A 13838-nucleotide genomic window follows, 5' to 3' on the forward strand; every position below is an offset into this window, starting at 1 on the left:
GGAAGCTGCACTCTTAAGATGGAGCTGGCTTCTGCCACCCCCCCCCGCCCTCCCGGTGGCGAGCGCTCTTTGTTTTAAGCAATACTTTATTTGGCTTGGTTTCAGATTTTGGCTTGCTAAGGCATACGTGTACCTATCCAGGAATCCCATGTGGCGCATGGGGGCTGGTGGACTGAGACCTATATAAGGCTGGGGCGGGCTCTCCCCAGGGGTAGAAGAACAAAGAAAAACAGATTAAAAGACCTGAATAAAACAGCTTGGAGAAGAGCTCTGCGTCGTGTCTTTCTTGCTGGTCGAGTTAGGCACGACAGTTGGCGGCCCCCTACGGGGAAAACTCTTTGAAAAGAGGGAGCTCAGAACTTCTCGCTGTCAGGGTAGGTATACCTGGTAAGTCCCCGGGTTAATTGGGGAACCGCGACAAGAGCGGATATTCGCAGAGCTGCCGACAAGAGGCAGACGGGAAACAAACTAGTTTGACTGTTACTTCCCCGCGGACGCAGGGAGCAAAAGTTAAAAAAAAAAAAAGTGATAAAACTGGGGCTGTTTGTCAAAGGCTCCGAGAAACCCCTTAGGTTAAAAAAACAGGGTTGTACAAGGATGGGCACTTCCTCCTCGCACCCAATTTTTTTGGCTCTCAACAAGCTGCTTCTAACAAAAGACTTAAAGATAAAGAAGGGAACTTTACAAAGATTCTTAGAGGAATGCGATGTCGTGGCCCCATGGTTCGCTGTTTCTGGGAGTCTCACCTTGTCCTCCTGGGAAAAATTGGGACGGGATTTGGACTTTGCAGCAGAACAGGGGACCCTGAAACCGGGGGTGAGACCAGTTTGGAAATTAGTACGTGGATGTTTAGAGAATCAACGATGCAGCAATGCTTTGGAAAATGGACAAGCCGCTTTAGAACAATTGCAAGAGGAGAGATCTGAGAAGGCAGAGTCTGTAAAATGCAAGGGCAGTAAAAAGACAATAGGAAAGGAGACACGACTCTATCCCTCCCTATCGGACCTTGAAGACCCCGAGTCTACTGACTCTTCTCTCGGTTCGGAGGAGGTAGAGTCTCTAGTTAGATCATTACAAAAGGTAAGGATTAAAAACAAGGTGAGAAAGAAAAACAAAAGAAAACAGGATTATGGGTCCATAATCCCCCCTGCTCCTCCCCCTTACCCTGAGGCTGCGGCAGCTCCCGGAGCGTTGCCGGTCAGCAGCAGCCTTCACCCACAGCTGTGGAGGGAAGTTAGGAGAGAAATGCAGGTAGCTTGTCCTGTTTTTGTAGATAATCAGAATCAAAGATATCATGAACCTTTGGATTTTAAACTTGTCAAATCTATAGCGGAGTCTGTAAAAAGTTATGGGGTCACGGCTGCATTTACACTTACTCAGATTGGATGAATCTTGCCCGTGCCTGTCTCAGTCCAGGTCAGTATTTGGACTGGAAAGCTTTCTTTATTGAATTTGCTAATGAGCAGGCGGCAGCCAACCACAACACAGGCCTGCAATGGGATACTGATATGTTGCTTGGTCTGGGCAGATATGCCAATCAACAAACTACTTACCCTCCTAATGTATATACTCAAATTAATCAAATAGCCATCAGAGCCTGGAAATCTTTGCCTAACAAAGGTGAAGTGAGTGGCAATTTGACCAAGATACTCCAAGGTCCCATGGAGCCCTTTTCAGATTTTGTGGCTCGCTTGATGGAGGCTTCTGGTAGAATTTTTGGGGACACATGCTGCAATGCCCCTAATAAAGCAGCTAATATATGAGCAGTGTACAAAGGAGTGCAGGGCTGCCATCACCCCATATAAGACCAGGGGGTTGGAAGCCTGGATGAAGGCTTGCAGGGAATTAGGAGGACCTCTGACCAATGCAGGTCTGGCAGCTGCAGTCCTTCAGCTTACCCAGAGAAAAGAAGGCAATACTCAAGATGCTTGTTTTAAGTGTGGGAAAAGAGGACATATAAGACACAACTGCCCACTAGGAGGGGTTAGTAGACAGGAACAAGGAAGTAGCCAGCGCCGCGTTCAGCCGGGGCTCTGCCCAAAATGCAGAAAGAGGAGGCACTGGGCTAATGAATGCCGGTCGGTTAAAGATATAAACGGGCAACCCATTGCGGTAGACAGCTTTCCAAAAAAAGGCCAGGGGGGCCCACGCTCCCAGGGCCCTCAAATATATGGGGCAATGGAGACCCCGAGACAGGACTCCCCTCCGGAGCAGTGGCCCTCCCTTCGCCATCCCAAGCACCACGGAGAGCTACTGTGGGCTCAACAGGACTGGACCTCCGTGCCACCGCCAGACTCGTACTAACTCCGCAAATGGGGGTACAAGTAATAGAGTCTGATTTTCAAGGCCCCCTTGACCCAGGAACAGTAGGGCTGTTAATAGGGAGATCATCTACCTTATTGAAAGGATCGCGTATTCATCCAGGGGTGATTGACTCTGACTACACAGGAGTAGTAAAGATTATGGTAGAGTCACCAAAAGGAATTACTGCCATATCCCCAGGGGATAGAATTGCACAACTTATTTTACTCCCCAGTCTGCATGGTGCCCACCCGGCTTATGACAAAGAAAGAGGAGTCAAAGGATTTGGGTCATAAGGGACAGATCTCACATTCTTATCACTGGATTTAGATCAGAGACCTACATTACAACTAACTGTTAACGGTATTAAACTTATGGGAATTTTGGATACTGGAGCGGACTGCAGTATTATTGCTAGCAAAGATTGGCCTCGGGATTGGCCAATACAAGTTTCTTCCCAGACATTACAAGGACTGGGTTATGCTAGCACTCCTAATATTAGTGCAAGTTTGCTAAATTGGCATGATGAAGAAGGATATTCCGGTGTTATGCAACCCTATGTCCTTGAGCTTCCAGTTTCCCTTTGGGGGAGGGACCTCATGAAGTCTATTGGTTTCAAATTAAGCAATGAGTATTCCAAAGAATCTCAAGATATTATGAAAAAGATGGGATGCCATCCCAATTTTGGATTTTTTTTACAAGGAAGAAAGCCAATACAGGCAACACCTAGAAAGCCCAGGCAAGGGCTGGGTTTTTCTTAGGGGCCACTGAGGAAGGAATTCCCATATCCTGGAAAACGGAGGAACCAGTGTGGGTTCCTCAATGGCCACTGTCCTCCTAGAAACTGCTAGCAGCAAGGCAGCTAGTGGAAGAGCAGTTGAGAGAGGGACATATCAAACCTTCCCTTTCTCCTTGGAATACATCCATTTTTGTTATAAAGAAAAAATCAGGGAAATGGAGATTGTTGCATGACCTTAGAGCAATAAATGACCAGATGAATATTATGGGGCCTGTACAGAGAGGTCTTCCATTATTATCAGCCTTACCAGAGAACTGGCCCATTATTGTGATTGATATTAAAGATTGTTTTTTCTCCATCCCTTTACATGACACGGATAGTGAAAGATTTGCATTTACAGTGCCATCTACTAATCATGAAGAGCCAGATAAGAGATATCAGTGGATTGTCTTACCACAAGGAATGGCTAACAGCCCTATTATGTGTCAGTTGTTTGTAGCACAAGCTCTAGAGCCATTAAGGGCCCACTTCCCTACTGTTAGATGTGTCCATTATATGGAAGACATCCTCCTCACAGCAAAAGAAAAGGATGTTTTACAAGCTGCATATCACTTTTTAGGGACAGTGTTAAGAACTAAAGGGTTGTACATTGCTTCTGAGAAGGTACAACAGGATCAGGTGGTTACTTATTTAGGCTCTAAGATTACCAGTCAACAGATTAGGCCTCAAAAGGTAGAATTGAGAAAAGATCATTTATGTACATTAAATGATTTTCAAAAATTATTAGGGGACATAAATTGGATAAGAGGCAGTTTAAAAATGGCAAATTATGAGCTAAAGCCGCTTTATGATACATTAGCAGGTGATACAGCTTTGGATTCCCCTAGACAGTTAACCACGGAAGCACGTGAAGCACTATGCAAAGTTGAGGATAGATTACAGGAAGCCTTTCTTCAGAGAGTTCGAGATCCCAACACAATTGTATTATGCATTCTGCCCACCTTTTTGCAGCCCACCGGTATTTTATGACAGGATGGACCTTTATTGTGGGTTTACACTAGAATTTCCCCTGCAAAATCCATTGAATATTATCCCACAACTGTGGCACTACTTGCCCAGCAAGGTATTCAGCAGTGCTTGCAATATTTTGGAACTTCCCCGCAAATGCTGATTGTACCTTATGATGTCAATCAGGTGAAAGTTTTATGTGCTACTGTTGATGATTGGGCCATATTGCGCTGTAGCTATGCAGGGCATATAGATTGCCATTATCCAAAACATCCATTATTGAATTTTTTTAAGGAACATCCTGTAGTCTTTCCTAAAATAACTGCTTCCTGGCCAATTCCCGGAGCCACCGTTGTTTTTACTGATGGATCTAAAACAGGTTGCGGGGCCTATATGGTAGGCTCAGGGGAGCCTGTGAAGCACCAATATTTACCGGGCGCACCTCAGCAGGTGGAACTTTTAATTGCTCTAGAAGTTTTTAAGGTTTGTCCATTTCCATTTAATTTGGCATCAGATTCCTGCTATGTTGTTAATGCCTTAAAAATTCTTGAATGTGCAGGGACTCTTAAATCCTCTAGTCCCGTACAGTCGGTTTTTTGCCAATTGCAACAACTGATTTGGCAGCGGAAAAATCCATTCTTTGCACAACATATTCATGCTCATACTGGCCTACCAGGCCCATTAGCTGAGGGCAACAATGTTGTAGACCTCTGTACCAGGCAAGAATGGATGTTTGTGGCCTCAGCAGTGCAACGAGCACAAGAATTCCACAAGGAATATCATGTTAATGCTAAAACATTACAACAAAGGTTTTCTCTCTCACGTGCTGATGCACGTAAGGTAGTTCTAGATTGTCCTCAATGTGTCGTTTTTCAGCACCCTCCTGCATTAGGAGTCAACCCTCATGGTTTGCTCCCTCTGAAAATATGGCAAATGGATGTTACACATATCTCTGAATTTGGACGGGTCAAATATGTCCATGTTTCTGTTGACACTTGTTCTGGAGTCATCCATGCCACCCCAATGGCAGGTGAGAAGGCATTTCATGTGATCACCCATTGCCTAGAGGCATGGGCAGCGTGGGGCAAACCACAACAAATAAAAACAGACAATGGTCCTGCTTACACGGGCCACAAGTTTGCCTCCTTCTGCCGTCAAATGGATGTTCAACTTGTACATGGCCTGCCCTACAATCCCCAGGGTCAAGGCATTGTGGAGCACGCACATCGCTCCTTGAAGGAACTGCTTCAAAAACAAAAAGGGGGAATAGGCCATAGCCGTACCCCTAAGGATAGACTCTCTCTTGCATTATTTACCTTGAATTTTTAAAATTTGGATGGATCAAACTGTTCAGCTGCAGATAGACATCAATGTCAGCACAGTCCCTCTAAAGGGATGGTAAAATGGAAAGATACCTTGACAGGTATCTGGTATGGACCTGATCCCGTGCTTGCATGGGCACGAGGCTCTGTTTGTGTTTTCCCACAGGGTCAACAAGATCCGATCTGGGTACCGGAAAGATTGGTGAGAAAAGCACAATTGACGCAGTCTCAGGAAGATGCTTCTGCAAACATGCCTGATGTTCCTGCTGAGTCTACAGCCAGGGAAGATGGAACAGAGATGGGGGATCCTGTCTGCATTCCCGAAACCAATGCCAGTACAACATGATGCACAGGTTTTTCCTAGGCTGTTTACCTCTAATAAAGCTATTAATCTCCCTTATTTGTATTTGGATCTGGAACAAATGCCTCTAGGAGAGAATTGTAGTTTCCCCGAAAAAGGATCCCTGTGCTTTCAAATAGATGAATCTGGAGACTGCATTCCCCTGACCAAAGGCCTTTATGGGTGGTTTAATGGAGCTAGAAATTATGTCCCAGGCATTAAGCAACAGCAAATTAGCCATGGGAATGACTGTTTTACCCTGAAACATAGTTATACTACAGCTGTTATCTGGCTGAATGGCACTATGCTCACCTATAATATCACCTTGCCTAATAATACTTATATACCCCCTAAGCAAGCCAAGTGGGGTCCTACTTGTTGGGGAGCATATGAAGGCGACCCCTGGTCCTGGACAGACTGCCAATCCACTATTGTCAGATGGGCCGATTGCTGTGGGATGTTCTGTATGGCAAATGTGTTGCTAATTAGTCAATAAATAAAACGCTGATTGGCCATTGGCTAGGCAGGAAGTGTAGGCGGGACAAGGAGGAGAATAAAGCTGGGAAGTGGAAGGCTGAGTCAGAGAGACACTGCCAGCCACCACGATGACAAACAGCATATGAAGATGCCGGTAAGCCATGAGCCATGTGGCAAGGTATAGATTAATGGAAATGGATTAATTTAAGCTGTAAGAACAGTTAGCAAGAAGCCTGCCATGGCCATACAGTTTGTAACCAATATAAGTCTCTGTGTTTACTTGGTCGGGTCTGAGGCTGTGGGACTGGCAGGTGATAGAGATTTGTCCTGACTGTGTGTGGGCCAGGCAGGAAAACTCTAGCTACAGCCAATAAAGTACAAAGATTTACTTTCTCACCTGATATGAGTGGCCCCCTTGAAAAGGGGGGTATCAAAGGAGACATGAAGACAGGGCTATTCTTGCAGGACCAGCGCATGAATCCGTTTCATAAATGGATGCTGTGCGGCGTAAATGGAAGCTGCACCGATACAGCCCCTATTGTCATGATTCAGGGAGGAAGTTATGGAGTGCATGAACTTCTTTGTTCTGCTCAGCATGATAAGTGCGGGTATGGAGAATATGCCTCTGACCCCAGAATGTTTCTATAACTTGCACTCAATTTTTTTAAGCCCATAGTGAATACCACCACTTTTAAAGCCAGTCCTGTATGTGTGCATCCTCCATTTCTGTTTATCTTGTCAAATTTTAGCTTTGCAAATTGTACAAATAGTACTTGTTGGATGTCCCAATGCTGGGACAGTAAGCTGTTTACCAGAGCCCTTATTGCTCGGGTGCCTCGGTGGATTCCAGTACCAGTAGAAGTGCCTAGTACTATGATGCTGTTTAGACCCAAGAGAGATTTTGGCATAACTGCGGCGATTATAACCGCTATCTCCATGGCCGCAGTCTCTGCCACTGTTGCAGGTATAGCTATGTCTACCACTGTGCAAACAGCCACAACTTTAAATGATTTGTCTGCTACAGTGTCCCAGGTCCTGGATGCCCAAACCTCTCTGAATGCACAGTTGAAAGGAGGCCTCATGGTACTCAACCAGCGCATTGATTTGGTGCAGGAACAAGTTGATATCCTTTGGCAAATGGCCCAGTTGGGCTGTGAGTGGAGAATGCCTGGCCTGTGTGTTACCAGTGTTCAATTTCAGAATGCTTCCCGAGCCGCAAATTTGTCTAAAGAACTTTCTAGATTTCTTGTAGGAAACTGGTCTGGAAAGTTCGAAGAAACCCTGGAGAAATTGAGAGCGGCGGTGGTGACCATTAACTCCACTCGAGTGGACATCAGCATGGCTGAGGGCTTGACTTCCTGGATCCAGCTTGCAGCAAATCATTTGAAGGAGTGGGCGGGACTAGGTGCCTTATTGGTTCTTGTGATACTTGCCTTCCTTGTTTGCCTGTAGTGTTTCCATAAGATGAGGTTTGCACAGCACCGTCAGGCAGCCATGATTGTCCAAGCATTTATCGCCATCGAGGCTTGTCAGTCCCCTCAGGCTTGGCTAGTAAAGCTGTAGCCTTGAAGCACAGGCTGCGAGGCATGGCACTGCACTTGAGGTCGAAATAACACTGACCTCAAGAAGAGCATGTTTGATTGCATGCGGGTTGGCATCTATCTCCCGCCTCTGAAAAAAGGATGCTGAACTGGTCTGGTACTCTCTAGGTGGATGACACCTGGATAGCATTAGTACAGGTTCTTGTTTTCTCAGAGATCAAACCTCTACTCTTGCCTGTTGTCAAAAACAAAAAGGGGGAACTGTAGAGAGCTGCAGGAAGCTGCACTCTTAAGATGGAGCTGGCTTCCTCCCCACGCCCTCCCGGTGGCGAGCGCTCTTTGTTTTAAGCAGTACTTTATTTGGCTTGGTTTCAGATTTTGGCTTGCTAAGGCATACGTGTACCTATCCAGGAATCCCATGTGGCGCATGGGGGCTGGTGGACTGAGACCTATATAAGGCTGGGGCGGGCTCTCCCCAGGGGTAGAAGAACAAAGAAAAACAGATTAAAAGACCTGAATAAAACAGCTTGGAGAAGAGCTCTGCGTCGTGTCTTTCTTGCTGGTCGAGTTAGGCACGACAAGACAGATTTAGATGGAATAGTTTACAATGTGTGTAAAACATATGTAGGTTTGAAAGAGACAAAAAAAAGTGATATATACAGTTATATAAAGAAATACATAGTTTTAAAAAATAAAGTCTTTAAAAAGACAGTAAATGTAGTATAAAAAATAAGCCATGTAAAGATGGATATTACACAGAGAATCTGGATTGTGTTGTCTTTGATATTCTTAACTGCAGAAAGAAATTTGATTGTAAAAGCTGTTGAGTTAAGCCAATATATATATTTTAAAGGTACTATGACTTCAAAATTTGGATCTAAGGATATGTTGCTTTGGAAAGGAGGCTCTGCTTTTGTTTCCACAGAAAGCCAGAGGCTATGGATTTGTTCTAGATTAAGATACATCCGGTTTGACCAGCCAAGACCCCCTGAAAGGTCTCAGATGACATCATGGCTCAGATGATCCAACATCCAGAATGGTTTCAAAGCAACTGGCTCAGATGATACACACCCACGGACTACTCCATAATCCTAAAATTTTCTTTGTGTCCCCATAAGATACAGTGCCCCCTTCAAGCAGGAAGTAGTAAGAGAAGCTATGCCCAAATTCCCAAATATACCAAACTGGCTTTGGAGATGGAATAGGCTCACTTCTTCTCTAACCCAAACATATTGTTTTTAAAAAAAAGGTTGAGAGATTCTTTTATCCCATATCAGAAGAGCCCTCTGGTGTGGGACAGAAAAACCAATATTTTTATTTAAATCAGGTTGATTATAAATGCAATCCCTTTCTAAAGAAAAAAGGGGTTTGGATCTTCAGCACCCACATAAAAATGAGGGTGCCAGGAGTTTAGTCCTACCTAGGCTAGCTGATTGGTCAGCTCCAGGTTCTGTGAGAGACCCTACCAGCTTCAGGTTCTGAGAGAGACCCTGCCTCAAAAAACAAAGGGAGGAAGAGGAAAGATGGCTCAGTGGTTAAAAGCACTCTACTGATCTTGCAGAAGAACCAGATCCCATCCCCAGCACCCACCCAAGAGGCTCACACCCATCTGTAACTCCAGTCTCAGGGAATCAACACCCTTTTCTGGCCTCTGTGAACACCAGACACACATGTGGTACACCGACATATATCTGGGCCAAACATAAGCCAGTCAACTGGAGTTTGATTTCCGACACCCAGATAAAGGGTGACCCCACAATGGAAAAGAATTGACCCCATAAAGTTGTTCTTCAAATTTGACACATGCACCATGCCACATGCTTATACACACTACACACCCCCTACACACACCACACTACACATACAATGCTAATAAATAAATTTTAAGAATTAAAAATTGAAAGGGCTTTAATAGGCACAGAACACACCAAGACCAAACAAGAAAAAATGGAAAATCTGGGATGACTAGAGTCTTTCCTCTCTAGCCTCACTCCTAATCTCAGGAATGCACAAAGGAGATTTATTTGCTCCAGAGAGACAAAGGGCAGGGAATAAGAGACAAAGACAGGAGATAGAGGATGAGGGAGAAGGGGAGAAGGGGTATTTGTCCCACAGGGACAAAGGATTGCCTCTGCATAGAGAGGAGACAGACATGGCACATAGGCAAATGGCAGTTTATAAAGGTAGAAGGGGAAACCTCGTGTTAGAATGAGGTGTTTAATTTCAATTGGGCATGTTGATTAGGATAGCCAAAAGGGGGCCTTTGACTGCCGGACTTCAATACTTTGACAGCTGGACTTTGGTTGTGAGCCTGAGGAGGAGGAATTGGTCAAGTAAGGGAATGGACCAGGTGGCTAGCCTTAGGAATGTAATCCAATGGTCTTTAGCCAGGAGGGGGCGGGGTGGAAAAAGGCAAACCTGTCTGTACTGTGTTTGCAGGACTCGGGCCTGCCAGAGCCTTCCAAAATTAACCCATCTGCTCTTGCTCTCCTGTTACAGATCTGCACGGACTGGACAGGGATATTCCCAGCAAAGAAGCTGCCCTACCCTAAAGTCATAGAGACTTAACCACACCTTACCCTTCATTCTTTTCCAGCTCATTCTGCCCCCACAACCCTCCACCGCCATGAAGCCCTCTCAATGCCCTGAGACTAAGACCCTATAACTATATCCCCAAATGTCGCTAAAACATGTTGTACTATTTAAAGAATTATGTTGACATAAATCTGGAATGTCCCCAATTTTTTTTTTGTTTGTTTTGTTTTTGTTTTATCATGTAGAGTGTTCTTTCTGCAAGTTTGCCATATGCCAGAAGAGGGCACCAGATCTCATTATGGATGGTTGTGAGCCACCCTGTGGTTGCTGGGAATTGATCTCAGGACCTCTGAAGGAGCAAACAGTGCTCTTAACCTCTGAGCCATCTCTCTAGCCCGTGTCTATAGTTTTATTGATTGATCTTGGGGTAAGAAGGACCGAAGAGATGGCTCCCTGGTTCAGAGCAATGTTTGCTCTTCTGGAGAGCAATGTTTGCTTTGCCCCTAGTGAGGCAGCAGGTACCTGCCACACCTGCGTATGACCTGCCCCTGGGCCGTGCCTGAGATGGGGACCCCTTAAGACCTGGGATGCATACATGCTGGTTCTCTCTTGGCTCCCTCCTGATCCCGGATGCTGGATGCTAGATTGCAGTCCAAGTCAGAGTTCTCCAGAGAACTGCATTGGACTGCACCTCACCTCTCCCGGATCCTGTAACCATGGGTCCATTTGCTGTCTGTAAGTCACACCAAAAGAAACCTCTCTGACTATCAGATAAGTTATGTGGAATTGCCTCATAAATTGCCGCTTTAACCAGAGGCTCTGATGCCTCTGGCCTCCATAGGCACCAGCATTCACTTTCATATATTCGCACACAGACACACACACACATCACACACTTAATTTTAATAAATCAATAATAAAAATAAATATTAAAAAAGATAAATTGGGTGGTGGAGAGAGAGCCCATTGGTTAAATGTATTTCCTACAAAGGAAGAACCTGTGTTCCGTTCTCAGCATCCATGTCCAGGAGTTCACAAGTACCTAAAACCCCAGCTTCAGGGAAGCCAACAGCTCTGGCCTCCAAGGGCACCTGCACTCAGGTGCACACAGCCACATGCAGACATGGAAAAGATGGCATAAGAGGACTAAGAGGAATGTGGGGACTCTTTGGGGAAGGTGGGTTATCATAGAACATTCCTGCAATATATTCTGACTAATTGCATTCTTTTTCTTTTTTAAAACATATTTAAATCATCTTTTAAGATTATTTGTTTATTTTATTAGTGTCCAGTGAGAGTGTTGAACTGGAAGAACAGAAAATACATAAATAGAGCACTATGATGGGTGCTTTTCTTTCTTTCAATACTAAGAAACATTTCGGGGTTGTGGATTTAGCTCAGTGGTAGAGCACTTGCCTAGCAAGCCCAAGGCCCTGGGTTCGGTCCTCAGCTCCCACAAAAAAAAAAAAGAAAAGAAAAGAAAAGAAAAGAAAAGAAACATTTCTTTGTACTTTAGCTAGGCATGCTAACAGAGGGTTGTGATCCTGGCACTTAGCAGATGGAAGCAGGAGGCTTAGATGTTCAAAGTGTTGTGGACTACCTGGCAAGTTTGAGACCAGCCTGGCCTGCATGAGATCCCATCTCAGAGTGATGACGATGATGATGACAATGGTGATGATGAGGATGATGATGATGACAATGACAGTGCCAATGATGATGATGATGATGATGATGATGATAAACCAAAAAGGGAGGATACAATTGAAAACCAGTTCATTGTAATGTCACATTTTATTTCACTATCTGTTTTTATTTTGTATATACGGATGGTTTGCCTCCATGTACGTCTGTGTAATACACATGATTGCAGAGTCCATAAGGGCCAAAAGGTCCCTGATCCCTTTAAAATGGAGTTACAGGTGGTTGTGAGCCACCATGTAGGTGTGGGTCCTGTGGAAGAGCAGCAGGTGTTCTTAACCACTGAGCCATCTCTCCAGCTCCTGTATCTCTGAGATTTGTAATGGTCTTCAAAGTCTTTATGTATATGAGGGTTTTGCCCATGTGTATATCTGTGCACCACATGCATGCCCTGTGCTCCAGGTCAGAAGAGGGTGTCAGGCCCCCTAGGACTGGAGTTACAGTGGGTGTTCAGCAACTAAGTGGGTGCTGAGAACTGAACCTGGATCTTCTGGAAGAGCAGCCAGTGCTCTTAACCACAGAGCCACCTCTCCAGCTCCTGTATCTCTGAGATTTTTAAAAAGGATAGTGCATGAGAAAGACAAAAAAGAAGAGACAGACAGACAGGAACAGAGAGACATAGAGCCCGTGTCACAAAAGAATGTTGTCAGGAAAGGAAGGGTAGCCGTATTGCAGTAAGAACTTCTCAGCACTTGGCCGATTACTGCCCATTGGTGCTATGTCTAGTGTTGTTAATTGTTTTTCCTGTTTTGGGGGGCCTGCCATCCAGCTCCCAAATAAAACACACACAGAGTCTTATTCTTAATTATAAAAGTCTGGCCTTAGTTTGGCTTATGTCTAGACAGCTTCCATTAACTTCAAATTATCCCACTAATCTTATGCCTCTGGGCTTATATCTTTCTCTATTCCATATTTTTTTCTTTGTTTCTTATTCTTTTGCTTGCTGTGTAGCTAGGTGGCTGGCCCCTGGAGTCCTCCTCCTTCTCTGACTACTTCTCCTTTTTCCTCAAAGATTTCTCCTTATATGTATTCTCTCTGCCTGCCAGCCCTGCCTATCCTTTCTCCTGCCTTGCTCAGTTCTTTATTAGACCATCAGGTGTTTTAGACAGGCACAGTAACACAGCTTCACAGAGTTAAACAAATGCAATATAAACAAATGTAAACACCTTAAAATAATACTCTTCAACAACCTAGAATTGACAAGTCTTAGCATTTTTGTTCCAAAACCCTTGGAAAACAGGAAGCCATTGCTAACATGAGTGAATCCTGGTGATGTTTCCACCTTCTCTTAAAGCTTTGCTCATCCTAGATTGACTGACTGATTTAGCATCAACCTATCCTGTATAAAAAAGGAGGGTTGGCAGGATATCTCAGAGGGTAAAGGCGCCTGCTGCCAAGTCTGATGAGCTGAGTTCCATCCTGGGAACAAACAAGGTGTCGGGATTGAACCATCTCCTACAAATTGTCCTTTGGCCCCCACATACACCCATACATCAATGATGTACACAAATACGAAATACTTTTTAAGGAAACCAGAACAGAGTGCTTGTGTACCTTGCAGGTTTGGGAAACATTTATTATTATTATTCATTTTGGAAAGGTATCATATTGTGTAAGTCAGTGATTCAATATTGAATAACAATGAAGTGTGGGCAGAGTTTGGAAGCTGTATGGTGTTAGTCAAGGGATACCCAAAATTCTCTCAGAGTTCTGACACATTTGTTTTGAATTTAGAGTAAACTGACTTGCTTAACATTTAAGGACAATTTTGTGGGAGCCCATTTTCAGATTCCTTGTGGCTTTACCCAGCAGGTTCTCAGAGAGGATGATTCGGACCAGGGCCCTGAGTGCAGATGTCTGAGATGGTCTGCACTTGG

At 44.6% G+C, this 13838-nt stretch overlaps 1 long non-coding RNA gene across 1 annotated transcript; it reads left to right on the top strand.

Annotated features, from left to right (window-relative positions):
* Window positions 1-286: 286 nt before the first annotated feature.
* Window positions 287-5770, top strand: LOC131926464 (uncharacterized). Its single transcript, XR_009383489.1, has 2 exons — window positions 287-374; window positions 5537-5770. It is a non-coding gene; the product is annotated as an uncharacterized LOC131926464 (long non-coding RNA).
* The last annotated feature ends 8068 nt before the right edge of the window (window positions 5771-13838 follow it).

Source organism: Peromyscus eremicus, chromosome 1, assembly GCF_949786415.1.
Source record: "Peromyscus eremicus chromosome 1, PerEre_H2_v1, whole genome shotgun sequence".
Taxonomy (NCBI): domain Eukaryota; kingdom Metazoa; phylum Chordata; class Mammalia; order Rodentia; family Cricetidae; genus Peromyscus; species Peromyscus eremicus.